Raw genomic sequence first — 17,249 nt, 5'->3', positions numbered from 1 at the left:
CTTTTCCCCCGAAGCCGAACAGACACAAAAAATGGCTTACCGACACCACCGAGGGTGGGAAATGCTACCGGTGATAGTCTGTATGATGACAGCAGGGACACCGTGGTAGGAGTTTACGAAAAAAAAGGTTTCGTTCAACGAGGTTTCCATCGCGTGCGTTCGCTCGAGAGAACACGGATATATTGTTTCAAGCGGCAGTAACCATCTACGTTTCAATAAAAAAAAAAACACGTAAATAAACAGCAAAGAGTTTCCCGAATAAAACGGACCGTGTGTTCGGGCAAGCTTTCTGTCCACAGTTGACGCTAACAGTATTTGTCACCCACGGTGGCACAGCAGGCCCCCCCCCACCTCTCTCACCCCCCCCCACCCCCCCCACCGTTTGGCTCGTGGGCTAAGGAGGCGTGCTCATGTTTTGTCTGACAGCGAGAGGCCACGATGTCTTCGCGGCGTACCGATGCCTAAAGCACCCGCTGTCGTCACTGTGGCTATGGCAACAGCGGTGCAGGCGAGCATAGGAATCGCAATACAGAGACGGCACGGGGCCACCGAGTTAACCCCTCGCCGGCCGGCAAGATGTTATTGCGGGGTTTCCTCCGCCCACGATTCCTCCGAGTCCAAGACGCCTTGCGCAACAACTCCAGAATTCAGAGATTTTAGGTGCAAGGCCACGTGCGTATGTTCAACTTTTCTCTCACCGTACTAAAATCGGAGGCGCGGGGGGGGGGGGGCGGAAGGACAACAAACTAAATACAAAAAGCAGTTCTAAAGAAATTAATTTGAGCAGACAAAAAAATCGTGTAAGTGGCGAGATGTTAACTTCTTCGCCTGGTATACAGGAGGTTGTGTGGGTTCAATCCCGACCCTGACGATGCCTGTATATTTAGAGTTTGCATGTTCTCCCCGTGGGTCGTGTGGATTTTGGGCCGTGTCCTCCACTTTTTCTGCTCCACACTTAGAAACAACATGTGTGTTTAAAGTATGTGGCCGCTATCAATGTCCACATGATAAGCCACGTCGTTGAGCTGTCATTCGAAAAAAAAAGAGAGCTGTAAAGCTCCGTGGGCCTTACCTAGAAAATAAAAGTGTTACGGTGTCGCAAGACACTCCACCACGTGACATTGCACAACAAGTTATATTGCAACGCGTTGAAAGTGGCGATTATAATTATTGTTCTCGGCTCACTGGGAAGGTCAAGTACAATTCCCCAAATGTGAAACTACGTCAAACATCATCGGGACAAGATCCGGGAAGTGACGATTTTAAAAACGTGGGAACCACAATTACCGTGTCACTTGACCCGGCTGACTTAAATTGGTCATGAACACTTGAACCACAGTTGCTCATTATTTAGCAAGGGAAGTTTTTTAAAGAGAGTCTGAACAATTTGTACCCTTACTACAATAATAATGAGGAAGAATTCAGAATTCGAAAAGTGCACAGCTTTCGATCACTCTCACAGAGTGATGGAATTATTCAGGAGGCGCAAGAAACCCCAGACAAGCTGGAAAGCAGCCACAACCGACGCCAATAGTTGATCAAGATCTGTGGTCCAACATTAAAATGTGTTGCCAACGCAATTAATGAGTATTCTTGGTTCTTTCGGTAAAGTCACGTAGAAGGGAAACAATAAAATAATAAAAATATAAAACAATAAAATTCTCACGACGTTTCGACTGCAACACAAGCAATCATCAGCAGGTGTGAAAACCACAGCAAGAAAATTTTCTTGCCGTGTGAAAACCACAGCTAGAAAAATTTCTTGCTGTGGTTTTCACACCTGATGATGATTGCTTGTGTTGCAGTCGAAACGTCGTGAGAATTTTATTGTTTTATATTTTTATTATTTTATTGTTTCCCTTCTACGCGACTTTACCGAAAGAACCAAGAATATGAATCCCTGCAGTCACGAAAGCTTTAAATCAAAATTAATGAGTAGTTACACAATTCAAGTCAAAGTGTCTTACCGCTCCAATGAGGAATGGGGTAGCAGTAAGCGTTGGCGATCTGGAGTTGGTAGTGGAAATTCCACATTCCCATAGCGTAGAAGAACAGGGACAGAGAGCGGTGGAGCCAGTAGTTGGCGTGCTGCATTATGAACCCAGCGGCCCGAATTTGATTCACGGCCGTGGCAAAACTTTAGTGGTAAGCAATATATCAATCAGTGCCCCACAGCCTTTTTTTTGCCATGAGGCACAAGTCTTACCACTGCGCCACCTTGCCGCCTATAAAAACGCAAACAAATTAAACAAAACCCAGAGGAAAGCCGTACAAACCCACAACGGAGTCTCCAGATAATCATGAAAAAAAGGTGCTATAAATTTGTGGCCGAAAGAACATTGCGATTGTCCAACGACGAGTTGTTACAGGCCCTCGAGGGCAATGTTTCAATCCAACGTTGGTAATTGCGACGGTGAATGTGACGGTGAATGTAAGCGACGGTGAATTGAACCTTTTGGGATGTTTTTCTTTTTCATTGAAAACGGCTGGATGCTACCTTGCAGCGTGTTTCCTAACAAAAATAAATTCGACTTGTTTTGAAGAAGTATACGAGGAACAATGCCCTTGGGGGGGAAATAAACACGACAAGGATGGATCGTAACATGACGTCTTGGCTTTATGCAAGCCTGCGAGTCACTCATAACCAACAGCCATGGTCAATCCACTGTTGGATCGAGGCCTTCACAATCCGCCGCCGCCCCCCCCCCATCCTTCTCATGATCCTGCGATGTAGTAATACGCCACGCATCCTGCACACGAGCCGATATCGTTGTTCCATCCTCTGCAGTGGACGCAGTTTCCATCCCTGGGCTGTCACTCCATCGCGATTCGTGACCATGGGCGATAATCCCCCCGAATGACGTGTCCTGCCCAAGCCCAGCCGCGACCCTTAACAAAACAGAACGATGCCCTTAACCCACGCATGTTCTCGCATCTCTGAGTCATCAATTTGTGTTATACAGGGGAAGTTTTTTTTTTTATATCCAATCATAAAGGGAGATTGGTTGCACCCTGGGCGCCACGGCGGCGAGATGTTAAATTATTTTGCCTGGTATACAGGAGGTCGTGGGTTCAATCCCGACCCTGACGATGCCTGTATATTTGGAGTTTGCGTGTTCTCTCTCTCCATGGTTACGTGTATTTTTCTCTGGGTCCTGCAGTTTTTCCCTCCGCATTTAGAATCGGCAACCGTTCGGAGCGTTTGGCTACAGCTACAAATTTCCACGTGACGATAGGCCACTTTGTTGAGCTGTCATTTGTGGCCGGGTCGTTTCCGAAAAAGAGCAGCATAGCTCAGTAGGGCCTTTACTTTGCAAAATAAAAAGGTTCAGTTTAAAAAAAATTGTAGTTTAGTTATTGCAGAGTGCTACCATGGGCCCAGTGATCCTTTTACGCTCAGGGTGCACACGCACACCAGCAGCCCGTTTGTCAAAATCCACTGCTGGACAAGAGCCTGCGTGTCGCGGGGGGGGGGGGGTTACTTGACCATACTTCACCTTGCTGGTCAGTGCGGGTTTGGCGAAGGTGGGGAAGAGTACGGAACAATGGATTTTGCTGCACTGTCCTCTACTGCCCACTGCGTCTACTACACGTGCCCTGTGAGGGATGGTCACCGTCCCACATCCAAGCACTATCCAGGCTCATAGCTTAGCTCATAGCCTGCTTAGCTCCTGAGATCTGATCGCTCAGGCTTCCCATCGGGTCTCGTGTTTAAGAATCGCCGATGGATGACCCATACGTGTGTGTGACCCATACGTGTGCGTGACCCATACGTGTGCGTGACCCATACGTGTGCGTGACCCATACGTGTGCGTGACCCATACGTGTGTGTGTGACCCACACGTGTGTGTGACCCACACGTGTGTGTGACCCATACGTGTGTGTGACCCATACGTGTGTGTGTGACCCATACGTGTGTGTGACCCATACGTGTGTGTGTGTGACCCATACGTGTGCGTGACCCATACGTGTGTGTGTGTGTGACCCATACGTGTGTGTGTGACCCATACGTGTGCGTGACCCATACGTGTGCGTGACCCATACGTGTGCGTGACCCATACGTGTGCGTGACCCATACGTGTGTGTGACCCATACGTGTGTATGACCTGTACGTGTGTATGCAGAACTTCTGATTAATGTGCCCCGAGGCTAAAAGAACAAAACAAAACCAAGCAGGCGTGAACGTACGAGATGAACAACAGCAACAAACCGGACCACGGAGATGCGATCCTTGAATGGAATCGGTATATATGTATACCATGTGCAGCACAGGCATATTCTACGTCACAAAACATACGGCTTATACAACACACTTTCTGCCCACGGTGGGCATTGCCCATTCCTCATGGTAGACACTGGTGGCATTTGCCATCCCAGGTGATACAGATCAACGCCCTTGGCTCATGGGCCAGAAATCCATAAATTATCACTTGATCCTGATTTAAAGTCTTATTCTTGACTAATGAAGCAATTAATTTGTTGTAGATAGCTCGCAACGTTAATGTATTAACACAGCTGAGCTTAGATAACGGTTATCTATTCACGAGTTGCATATTATTTCAATCCACTCTGTGATACACTTTTTTTTCTGTCCATTACAAAGCGTGCAACCCTTGAGAACACGATCCGAGGGCTTAACCTAATGTGAAACGCTAAAGATATGGCTGGAAATACGGCCAATGTCTGATGAGCTAAGATCACAATTACGATAGAACGACTAATACAGCCAATTTGTCTGCCCGCCTATGACGGTGTAACGGTTCCACTATCGCATCCTGAGAACATTCCATTGATTAGGGCCCAATTATAAATCTCTCCGAAACGGCCACGAGGCCCTATTGCAAATTAACACAGCCAGGAAAGCCAGAAGTCATCCTTTGTCTACACGTGAGCCCTGGATAGGGACACATGCATTACTATTCCCCACATCTCTCTCTCTGCTACAAAAGGGCACTCTCCTCACAACATGAAGCCCTTTGCGGACGTGGCTCGCAATGCGACGCATGTCGGCCACTCCGACCTTGTCCGTCTGGTGCTCGCCGAGGTGCATTGGCTTCTGTTTGCCGAACAAGTACATTTTTAGGTCGCACTCATCACACACACACAACAAGTACTTGCCACAAATGAACCACAAAACCTTGCCGGCCTCGTCAAGGGGCATAACCCATCACGCAAACTCCAGGGTATCCTCGCGGAGGCTTTTGGCTGGCCATCGAGCAAAGATGCGATTACCTGTCAACCCCCTATCAGTGCCCTACCTTATTACAGACCAATTCACACCTTATTGGTCACCCCGTGCCCTTATAAATCTCAATGTTCATCCTACAAAGTCCCATAACAAGGGAGAAACAAAGACAATTTTTTTTCTCGTATTGAAACGGCTGTACGCCACGTGTGCCTGACAACTCAATTTCCCTGTACAAGAACACGGGTGAACCGTATGGGTTGACAGGTATGGATGCGCTTCTGTGGCCGTCTGGAATGCTCTTCCTTCCGATATTAGGAAGCCACTGGGATCTATGCACTTTTAAATATAGATTTCAAAGTCATTTATTTTTGTGTTTAGTTTGTTGTCCATCCCACGCTTCCGATTAGAATGGTTGGCTATGTACAGTGAGAAAGAAGTTCAACATGTATACACACAGACTAAAATCATAATCAACTACTTTTTTGTGGTGTAATTCTCGGGCCACTTTAATAATCACGGCCGCCCCCACATACTGCCTCCTCAAGGCAGCAAACCCTCTAACAAGCCAGCATCGGAATGTTTGGCCCACACCAGTTACATTGTACACCGTTTCTTTTTTTAGGCGAGGAAACTTGAGAAGTATGGAGAAAACCTATGAAGAACAGGAGTAGAACCCAGGCCCTTCCTGCTACGAGGCAGAATTGTTAACACTGTGCCACCATGCCGTCCAAAGTCTCTCGACTCTGTTGGCTCCTCAAAACAAACGGCGTTTTCAGAATAAAACGATATTTTGTATCGACATTTATTTTACCGGGTAAGACCCACTGAGCTATGTAGCTCTTTTTCAGAAGCGACCTGGCCATAAATGAGAGCTCAACGAAGTGGCTCATCACGTGGACATGTCTACAAGCCAAATTCTCGAAACGCACGTCGATTCTAACACCGGGGGAATCCACGCGACCGCGGGGAGAAGAACACGCAAACTCCAAATACACAGGCGTCAGGGCTGTGATCGATGATTCAGTGGCACGCTTGGTCATGTTCTCTCGCAGTGCCATCCCCGCTGTGGTCAGCGCTGCAACTGCTGGCATGGCCAAACATCAAATCCGCAGGGTTTTCCCTCGGCTCTGTTAGATTGGTGGCGCATGACACCACAAGCAACTGCACACACACTGCAACCAGCAGCGTGAAGGAAGGGACGGGTGCAGCCCTGCAAATCGCTCGCCCACACCGCTGCTGGTGGGAAAGAGGGGATTCCCTAGGGAGCCCAAGTTGGCCAGACGTCTTGGAAGAGATGTACAGGTACCCACACTTTACCCCTCCCCCACCACACGTGACCCTGCCAGTCGACTATGAGGGAAACCATTTCTCCTGCTGGATGGACTGGGGCGAGTGTCGCTTAAGAAACTTGCACCGTTGTTTCAACTGCCGCGGCAAAGAAGCGGAATCGAACTGCCAAACTCGGGATTGCAAGTCCATTGACTTATCACAGCGGGGTACCCATCAGGCTTTGGACACGAGGTACCATCAGGCTTTTTACAACCTTGTGCGAGTGTTCTTTTACACTCGTGTTTTACGATGGGGGGGGGGGGGGGGGAGATAGCGGAGAGCACCGACACACCAAAAAAGTGAAGTTATTAGTTTGCTGCAAAAATCACGAACACGTGACAGGGTATTCTCTCCCTTGTTACGCTTCGCAGGAATCCCCGTTGAACAGCAGTGGCATTCCCAGCGAGTGGGGGTGGGGAGGTGTGGATGGGGGTGGGTGGGGTGTGGTTGAGGGGGTGTGGTGGGGTGTGTGGGTGGGTGGGGTGTGTGGGGGTGTGTGGGTGGGGAGGTGTGGATGGTGGTGGGTGGGGTGTGGTCGAGGGGGTGTGGTGGAGTGTGTGGGTGGGGTGTGGATGGGGGTGGGTGGGGTGTGGTTGAGGGGGTGTGGTGGGGTGTGTGGGTGGGTGGGGTGTGTGGGTGGGGAGGTGTGGATGGGGTGGGAGTAGGGTGTGGGGTGTGGGTGTGGGGTGTGGAAGTGGGGGTGTGGAAGTGGGGGTGTGGATGGGGTGTGGTTGGGGGTGTGTGGTGGCAGTAGGGTGTGGGTGGGGGGTGTGGGTGGGGGGTTCTGGGTGGGGAGTGGGGGTGGGGGTTGTTGTGGGTCAATATGCTCGAGCGTCAGGTGCGAAAGTTTCGTGCAAAAAGCGGGGGGAGAAGATTTTGGTCGAGTGGAAGGTGACGACCGGAGAATAGAGCCAAGGTGAAAGAGCGCCGTGGAGCAACGGAGCTCAGTGGGGTGGTTTCTGGGAGACGATGAAAGTCTTCGTACGGAGACACACGAGCAAATGGTCCAAGAGTCCGAGGCCTGACATAACAACATCATCATCATCATCATTATTCAGCAGCCCTCCGCCGGCGCTGCGAGTGGCTTGGCACGGCTTCTAACGCGCCACTGTCGTCTTCCGCCGATGGTGGCACGCACGTCCTTGTTGTTTAATCATTCCACGCAGGGTTGCCACTCGTTATGCATGGTGGCACGCTCCCCGCCTTTACTGGCGACGCAAATTGCCATGAGAAAGAGAGAGAGGGAGAGAGAGAGAGAGGAGTGTTTGGGAGAGCAGAGGACCCCAAGCAACGACATCGGTCATGCCAGCCGCACGGCCAACGTCAACCTCGGGCACGACGATCGAGTGTTTGGAGCGAATAGCTGCCAAACATGCAGAATGTAACAGCGTGCAAGTACAATCAATGTAAGAGCGTACCGACCTAAAATCGTATGGAATGCACCCAGTCTCCTCGGATCACAGAAGCCAAGCAGGATTTTGGAGCCTTGATCGTGCTCCGATTTGGTTGACCACCAGGCAAAGAGCTGAGGCTTTCGCGAGTTCACGTTAGGAAGCAAAATTAGACGGTCGTACCGTACTTCTACGTTGCCACGTCTATGAAAACCCTGCCGTCATCAAACCCCAAGTGCGGCCGGTCAATTGACATCCATGACCCGCATGGCATGGGGGGGGGGGGGGGGCCTCATCCAGCACAAAAGGTCGTAAACGTGCAGGCGAAATCAATGCTGCCAATGCGTCCGCTGAGGAGTCGAACACTTGGGCAAGGTGTTTGGATGCTTTTACCTTGCCGTGTGGGAAGTCAGTCTTGGTGGGGGGGGGGGGGGGATAGAGCGGGCGAGACCGTGCCAAGCGTATCGGAGAACTGGATCGTAAATGTCAGTGGGCGGCTGTGAAAATATCAGCGGATTACGTTCAGAAATATCCTAACGTGCTGTACAGCACAGCAATAGCATCTGGAAGTGGAGTCTCATCCGGACGCCCCTACACTGCAGCGCAGAAATAAACAATCCTCGCATCGCAGGATCGCGAGAGGTGGCGGCGGCGGCTCTGGGAAAGCTTCATCCAGCAGTGGATCAATGATGGCTCAAGGTCATTTCGGGCGATGGCAAAACCGAAATGAAAATAACCGGCGTGCTAAAAAACACACACGTGTAACATGCTGCGTCGGGTGCTGTGGCAGCGAGATGATCGACCTGGACGCCTGTTGTATACGTGGAGCTTGCATGTCTCTCTTCCCCGTGGTCACGTGTATATTTATTCGGGTCCTCCGGTTTTTCCCTCCACATTTAGAATCAACGTGCGTTTAGAGCATTTGGCTGCTATAAATTTCGTTGAGCGATCGTTTGTGGCCAGGTTGCTTCTGAAAAAGACCTAAATAGCTCAGTGGGCCTTACCTGGAAAATAAAAATTGTTCAAATAAAGTTTCGTTAAGGGTGACGACGCAAATTTGGTCATTATTATTATTACTTTAGAACTGCTTTTAGTATTTAGCTTGTTGTCCCCTCCACCACACCTCCGATCAGCACGATTGGCTCTGTACAGTGCGAAAGAAGTTCAACATGCACACATTACGCAACCTAAATCAAACCCATAAATTATGCCGCAATCTAAATTGTATTGCACCACACAAAACCCACGTGACCTCCAACCCGATACGATGAAAACTTGTATCGGGATACAGACGGAGATGCATCTTCCAATACACCGGGAGGCCGCGCCGAGTCTTAATCATGCGGTTTTTTTTAGGAAAATCCCACGTGTTATAATTGGCCAATTCCTTTTAGAACACCTCTTCCTGCTGGGCATAAAACCAAAGAGCCGAGTATGAATGTACGTACAGTAAAAACTTGGATTGCGAGCATAATTCGTTCCGGAAACGTGTTTGTAATCCAAAGCACTCGTATATCAAAGCACTCGTATATCAGTTGTGATCACGTGATGCTCGGCAGACAAGGCGTACACGTACACTACTCGTATTGCAAGACCTCGCCCGTTTATCAAATTAATATATATTTAACATTTTTTCTCGTCTTGCAAAACACTCACAGACCAAGTTACTCGCAATCCAAGGTTTTTCCCGCACGTAGAACTTCTTTCGCACCGTACGTAGCCAACCGTGCTAAAAATCGGATGATGCGGCAAGCGCCACGTAAAAAAAACAAAAAACTCGCACATGGGTCGACATCCGTATCCTGCACCACCTCCTACCGGTGCCTCTCTGTTCATCGGGTAGTAAAAGTCTCGCGCTTAAGAGCGGCGCCATCTGTGCGCGTTTCGCCGCCACCACCCCGCATTCAAGTCACCGTGCGCGTCGTGACAGCCGTCCATGAGCCCCATGGTATTTAAGCACGCGTGCATCTCAAGTCGCGGAGTCTCCCCTGCCGAATTTCCACGTTCCCATGGCGGGGGCCAGTTTGCGCGCACTTCATTTACAAATCACGGAAATGTTGATTGGCAGGCGCTGACCTGCAACTGGCGGTTGAACGCGTGACCCTGTGGTTCGGGAGTCAGGCGGTGGCATGACCACACAGCACCACCGCAGTGGGATTATACAGCGATTATTGTCCGTGAACATTTTCACCCTCTGGTTCGACATCGCCTACCGATATGTCACCTCGTCTAGAATCTCAGCATTTGCATACAATTAGCGCAGCTCATGAATAAATGACGATCTTGCGCGCACACACACACACACGCGCGCGGACTCCAGCCTACACATATACAGAAGTACTGTAAGCGCATACAGCAGTAGCCGGGTGCGCAGGGTTTTACCGAGGCTATGTTAACCGAGCAGTCAGTGGCGAGCATTATCTAGACACTAAGAACACTTCGGTAACGACATAGCCGAACCGCGTGCATAAAACGCTCACGGGGCCTTGTTTGAGGCGACCGACTCCTCGAGAGAGAGTCGCAATTCCGGCCATGCTCATTTGCGGCAGCGGCAGGGCAACGAATGGAAGTTTCGTCCCTGTTAGGAAGCGTCAGCAAACGCAACAAGCCATCACTGCCGGCCACTGCTGCTTTGTGCCTCCGGGGCTCCACGTGGATAGCCCTACAGACCCCCCGCCCATCCCACCTCGCAAAAAAAATATTTGTAATTGATATTTGCCAGAGAAAAAGACAAAACTCCTTTTATCATCGGCCCTATTATCCGCGACCCTCATTATCCGTGAAGTCCAGAATAACCCCGTGGGTAATAGGATTCACCTGATAACTGTCCCCCACGTAAAGACGGTGAACAGCAGTTCTCTTGTACCACAGCGTTCGTTGTTTATTAATCTATGGCCCTATTTAAAGAGTAAGACATTTTGGGCCCTCCTTCCTCCCTTGGGAAGGTTCGAGATCCTCCTGTTTGGAAATGACTAAAGGCAACAATGCAGTCATAGTTATAACACTGTAATAATCCTGCAAACACATGACGACAAACTACAGGCCCACATCCGCATCTTGGCAACAAAAAAAAAATCGGCCTCAGCACAAAGCCTTGCTGCACGGTGCGTAACGGAAACATGGGCAGGTTTTCGTAAACATTGTGACTAAAATGAAACGTTCGTCAAGCCAGCCCGTGTCCCTTTAATGATAATAAATGGATTACAAGCCGCTGCTGCAGAGAGTAAGACTCACCCTAAACATGTGCCCGGAGTAAATAAACGCACACAAATCAGGACTCGCACATACACACACAAGGGTGCTGGGAGTGGCGAGAGATAAACTCCCTTGCCTGGTATACAGGAGGTTGAGGGTTCGACCCCAACCTTGATACCTGTATATTTGGAGTTTGCATGTCCCTCTACCCCCGTGGTCGCGTAGTTTTTTTTCCTCCGGGTCCTCCGGTTTTTCCCCTCCGCATTTAGAAACATGCGGCTAGAGTGTCTGGCTGCTGTAAATTTCTACATGGTGATAAGCCACTTCATTGGGCAATCATTTGTGGCCACGTCGCTTCTGAAAGAGAGCTATAATAGCTCAGTGGGGGCCTTACCTGGTAAATTAAAAATGGTTTAGTTATATTTCGATTTAAAGCTTTCGTGACTGCAATGAAAAATAAAATAACACAATAATATTCTCACAGAGAGAATATTATTGTGTTATTTAATTTTATTATTTTATTCTCATTCTACATGACTTTACCGAAAGAACCAAAGAAGATGGTTTAGTTATAGTTTAGTTAACTTACCGGATTACAAGACGGACTGCCCAATTTTTTTGCTTCGAAAACGCAGGCATCGCTCACGGTCGAAGATGCGTTCCAAAAAAAAAAGAGCGCACAAAGTGACACCGCACGCAAAAGCTGCCTGCCGACGAGGACCTAGAGTACACACACCACACACACACGTCATCCCAAGTCCGATCGCACAGCCGCAATTGGAGTGAATTCAAACCGCATAAAACAACTCCGAGAGAGGTTAGCTTCGTACACAGCGCAACATCGCAGTAATGGAACGCATGTAAAACGAGGGGAAACCTGTACTGCCGGTAAAAGTGTGTCTTGTAATCCAGAGAATACGATATATTTACGTAGCAGCGGGCATGACTGTAAATTATACGATTCTTTTATTTACCCGAGAAAGCCTCAGTGGAGCCTTTAAAATTATTTTTCAGGAGAATCCTGAACACTGGGATATTTGGCCGATTCCATCGATGAACAGCAAGCATTGTGGGAGGAAAGTGGAATAGCAAAGGAAAAACCCCAACGTGTATGTGGAGATACCACCTGAAGGTTGCTCACAGGCGACATCCAACACACGAGCTCATTCCCTTCAACGTGACTTTACCGAAAGAGCTAAGGATATGGACCAAACCTATTGAGGGGGCCGCATCCACTGCTATGCTGCCATCTCCTGGCATCTCACGGAAGTACGCAAACTACACCTCCTGGCAAGCCCTGGGTGGTGATCTGTCCACGCATTAATAAGGCTGACCCCCCCCTTCCCCTTCGCTTCCATGATCTAATCTGGGGGCATTTGGGGTGAACCAGTCGTATTTACATTTTACATTTACTGGGGGCGGCGCTGACTTTCCTTTTAGAGAAAAAAACAACAACCCCAAAAAGGTTATTTTAACTAAGCCACCACAGAGTAAACGTTTTATACGGACCGGACCCTCATAAACACACACACACACTTCACCGTGCATTTGTGTGTTCGGGTCATGCGTGCGAAGGGGCGGGGGGGGTGGTGTGAACGAGGCGTTCGACCACCTGGGTTCGCGTGTAACAAACAAACATCGGGCGAGTTCAATGGCTCAGTCACTGCGCCGTTGCTCCGACGGAACGCGGTTTTTTTTTGCCTTTGTGGGAATCCCAACAGTGCTGGAGGTGGTGGTGGGGGAGGACGTGGGTGGGGTGGGGGGTCACGACACGCATTGCGACTTGCACTCTAACAGGGATAAGAAAGAAGATCAACCTGAACTCGTATTACTCGGCTTTCCAGGAGAAACTATTGCAACTTTTTTTTTATTTTACCAGGTTAAGGCTCACCGAGCTATATTGATTTTTTTTTTTCAAAAGCGACCTGGCTATCACAAATGAAAGCTCAACGAAGCTGCCTTATCATCACGTGGACATTTATATCAGCCAAATACGCCATAAAACGCGTCATGTTGATTCTAAATGTGGAGGGGAAAAACGGGAGGACCCAGAGAAAAATTCACGCTACCCACGGGGAGAATTTACCCTCGGCATGACAGGGTCGGTATCGAATCCACGACCTCCTGTATACCAGACGTGGTAGTTAACATCTGCAGAGCTACGTGATGATGATGAGAGAGACACACATACTTCAAATATACAGCAGCAGTCGTCGTCAGGGTCTGGATCGAACCCACGACCTCCTGTATACCAGGCGAGGTAGTTAACATCTCCTAGCCACCGTGCCGATGATGATGATGATGATGATAGAGAGACACACATACTCCAAATATACAGCAGCAGTCGTCGTCAGGGTCTGGATCGAACCCACGACCTCCTGTATACCAGGCGAGTTAGTTAACATCTCCTAGCCACCGTGCCGATGATGATGATGAGAGAGACACACGCATACTCCAAATATACAGCAGCAGCGGTCGTCACGTGTCGGGATCGAACCCACGACCTCCTGCATACCAAGCGAGGTAGTTAACCACTCGCCCCCATGAAGCACCGTCATTGTGGCTATCCCACGCACCGCCCTACCCCCACTCCTATCCGGTGTCAATGTCATTTTGACAACCGGTTCCGATTACTCCCCCCCCGCCCCCGCCACCACGCCACCAACCCACTATGGCCACCGCCTGCAACAAAAACCGTGCCATTGTTTGACCCCCCCCCCCCCCACCTTTCAAGGGCTCCCAGGGGGCCCCCGCCCACCCCCAAACCCCCTCCGGCAAAATAAATAAATAAAGGAGGAGTAAAACGAGTCAGACGAGATCACCCCCCCCCACCCACCATGCCTCGTTGTTACGCTTCACGGGTCACCATTAGGGCTGAACAATTTGGGGAAAAATATCCGACAGATATTGAGATTTTATTTGCGATTACAATTTTTTTTTTTAAAGTCAAGCTTCAATTCAATATTCACTGCGTAATAGATTTACAACACGTGATGGAGCATTACCACGTCATACCATCACAATATGAACTGCCCTATATATTCTAATGCAAGGATGATAACTTAAAATATATTAATTGCTTCCAACATGCATCTATTAAAAATTTGTAATTGAAATAGAACTAACATAAAACAATTGTTAAGTTAAATCAATACAGTTATAATAATAAATAAAACATTCCAATAAGAAAGTAATAGGACTTTTCAAATCGCGAAAAAGCGCAGGCTTTGCTGCGATTTGCTAATCGCATTGTTACACATTTAGATTTTAAATCGATTAATCGTTCAGCCCTACTCACCATGCCCTCGTTAATTAACCAGGGAACAGGGAACGGGATGTACTCGGCTGGGGGAGGGGGGGACAAGCGGCGCGCCGAGTGAGGCATCGATTTTGGAGGGGTTGTTTTTGTTGTCGTCTGCAAATGTTCTGCCAATTTTAAGGCCGAACGGCACCCGTTCGACGTTTGATGAACCTTCCCGAGTTGAGGCTGGGTTATATCGTCTGCTTTGTTCTGCCTCGTGCTGTTGTTTCTCTCTCGTTAGTCGCTATCACTTGCCCCCCCCCCTTCTCTGTCCGCTGGATTGGGTGGAGCTTCAAAACGAGCTAACCATCTGCACGAATGAAAAACACAAGAATAGGCTTTACCCTTTATGGCAATAAAACAGGTGTTAAGATTATTCAAACAACAAATAGAAACATTTTGCGTGTAATTTGCATCAATTGTAAAAAAATAAACGGATGGTTTTTCGCCATGGGTGTAAGAATTAATTTTAATAAAAGGAACCGCCGAATCATTGCATCCCCACAAAACTGAATCCCTTCCAAGGATATTTCCCATACCTACTTGCTGAACTGCCTCCTATACTGCAGTTTCCATATTTCCATTCGGGTGGACAGAGAGCACAACAAGGTCTTCTTTCGTTGCGTGATTCACCAATCCCACCTCACAAGGTCGACACCACGCCAGACCACATTGCACAGATCTCAATCTTAATTGTAATCGGCTCTATCGAGGCAGGCGACGTTAACTGCTCAGCGCTTCACGTGGGACGTGTTTAACAATCAGAGGGCGCGTGCAGCGTGGAACGAGTTAATTTACATTTGAATGAGTGGAGCAAATTTGGTAAAACACGCGCAAAGACAGAGGCGTGGGCGAGTCGGGAGGGATTGTCTTTGGGGAAAATCCTGCGCTACGGAGTCTGCTCTCATGGTACCTTGTAAATACCGTTCAGCGCTTCCATTTCATTAGCGAGTCATCGGGGGAGATAAATTCGGGAGACACGTCCGCAGAAACAGTGTTAAAGACGTGGCCGTTCGCGGTGTCGCGCAAAAAACAAACAAACGGACGCTCGCTGAGAAATCAGCCGGGAGCCCTCCATCTGCATTTAATCGCCCTCCTGGACACCCATTACCAAAGGGGGCACACTGTACTGCCCTGGCTAACATCGATTCCCGTAAATTTCTCTTCCCTTACCGATATTTAATGAAATGCTTAAAAAAAATTGCGTTTCAAATAATTACTCGTTTGCCATTATTTTACTTTGTGTTATTATTTCAGCAAAACACAGAGCTCGGCTGAATTTCCAGCTCAAGCGACGGTGCAGACGTGAACGCCAAATCCATTCGAACTTGTATTCATGTTAGTGTGTGTGGCATTAGGCCTTCGAGTCATCAGCCATAATACACTGCTGGATTAAAGTCTTTCCCCCCCCCCTCCCCAAGGTGTTAACCATCTCTCATGAAGCTGCGATGCAACAATCCACCCCGGCAAACTCAACGCAAGCCGATTTCATTACTCCATCTCCTCTGTGTTAACGTCCTCTCCGACGAGTTTAGTCCCTCGGCAATCGCTCGGTTATTATTTCGAGACCAGAGTCCATAACCTCTAACACGTAGGCTTTCGCGACCAATATTATTCATAATAAAGGTTTTTGGGTTAGATCGCGTTACTCAAACTGTAAATGTTGTGGATTCACTCTTCAACACACCGGTGGGCTAAAGTAGTGAATTATTTGTCTTTTGTCAACGTGACACTTTTTTTTGCTGATTGGCCGTGTCGGGTGGTGGAGGGTTACGACACATTTATAAATAACGCGATCTAACCCAAAAACCTTTATTATCCATCACCTCCTTGACTTGACACGTACCGCAACAAAACCCGCTTACTTTCTTCACGGTTTAGAATAATGTTGCCAACCCTGGATACGTTCTCTCATCCGCGTACACTCTTTTTTTTCTCTCTCTCTCTCTCAATTAATTCCAAGCATGCATCTCTATCCCCACGTGTGTTGTTGTAACGGTTCTGACCCCGTGCCCCGACTGGACATCTGTGAAAAAAAAAGAAGCTTCTTAGCTCATTGGATTCTTCCTGCAGTCATAATAATTGATTCGACTTCTTTGTGCACTTTTAATTTTTTGATCAAGTCAACCATTGTCGACTACCCGACTGACCGGTTTCACCTTCGCCGCACCACGTTCAACCACTACACTGCAGCCCTCAACGCTGGTCTTCTCATCCCAAGTTCTCCTTGGAACGTGAGAATTTTTTTTGTGGCAACAAAACAGGTGTTAAGATGATTAAACACCAAACTGAAACCTTTTACGAGGAATCGTGTCTGCATTAACCACAATACTTGTGGTCCGAATGCAAATGTTGAGGAGTAGAGTGATGACGGGATGTCACACTCGCCTCGGGAGGAGTGACGTCATGTCCCCTCGGGGTATTTGAGGGGGGACCCGTGACGTGGACGGGGTCTTCGCCGGGAACCGGGAACGCGAGCGGTAGGGAAGTGGGGACCCAGGGTAGGGGAGAAGTAGCACCAGGCTAGGGGGGGCCACTTTACCCGGCCGGCCGAGTTGGATGAACCGTCGGTCAGCGCTGTGGGAAGAGCCCGTTAGCCTGGAAGGCGTAGGGATCACCAGTACCCTTTCCCCTGGGGAGATTTAGCTTATCCTGTGACTTGTGTTAGCCCTTCCCCAAAAGCTAGGCGAAAACCCTTAATAAACCATTTGGCGTCAGCCCCGACAACGTTCTGCCTTCGTGTCGTCTTTAACACCGCAACACAAACAACAAAAAAACACCGATGATGATTCCTTGTAAAAGGTTTCAGTTTGGTGTTTTAACATCTTAACACCTGTTTTGTTGC

The 17,249-nt window shown here is 48.7% G+C and overlaps 1 protein-coding gene across 4 annotated transcripts in view; it reads right to left on the bottom strand.

The window, feature by feature from the left end:
• Positions 1–17,249, bottom strand: part of LOC116952684 (membrane-associated guanylate kinase, WW and PDZ domain-containing protein 2-like) — a 137,345-nt gene that overhangs the window by 92,296 nt on the left and 27,800 nt on the right. The gene's annotated exons all lie outside the window — the stretch shown is intronic.

The sequence above is a fragment of the Petromyzon marinus genome, chromosome 48 (genome assembly GCF_048934315.1).
Source record: "Petromyzon marinus isolate PM22_M1 ecotype Great Lakes invasive population chromosome 48, UKy_Petmar_22M1.pri1.0, whole genome shotgun sequence".
NCBI classification, from domain to species: domain Eukaryota; kingdom Metazoa; phylum Chordata; class Hyperoartia; order Petromyzontiformes; family Petromyzontidae; genus Petromyzon; species Petromyzon marinus.
This window is presented reverse-complemented; position numbering and strand designations above follow the sequence as displayed.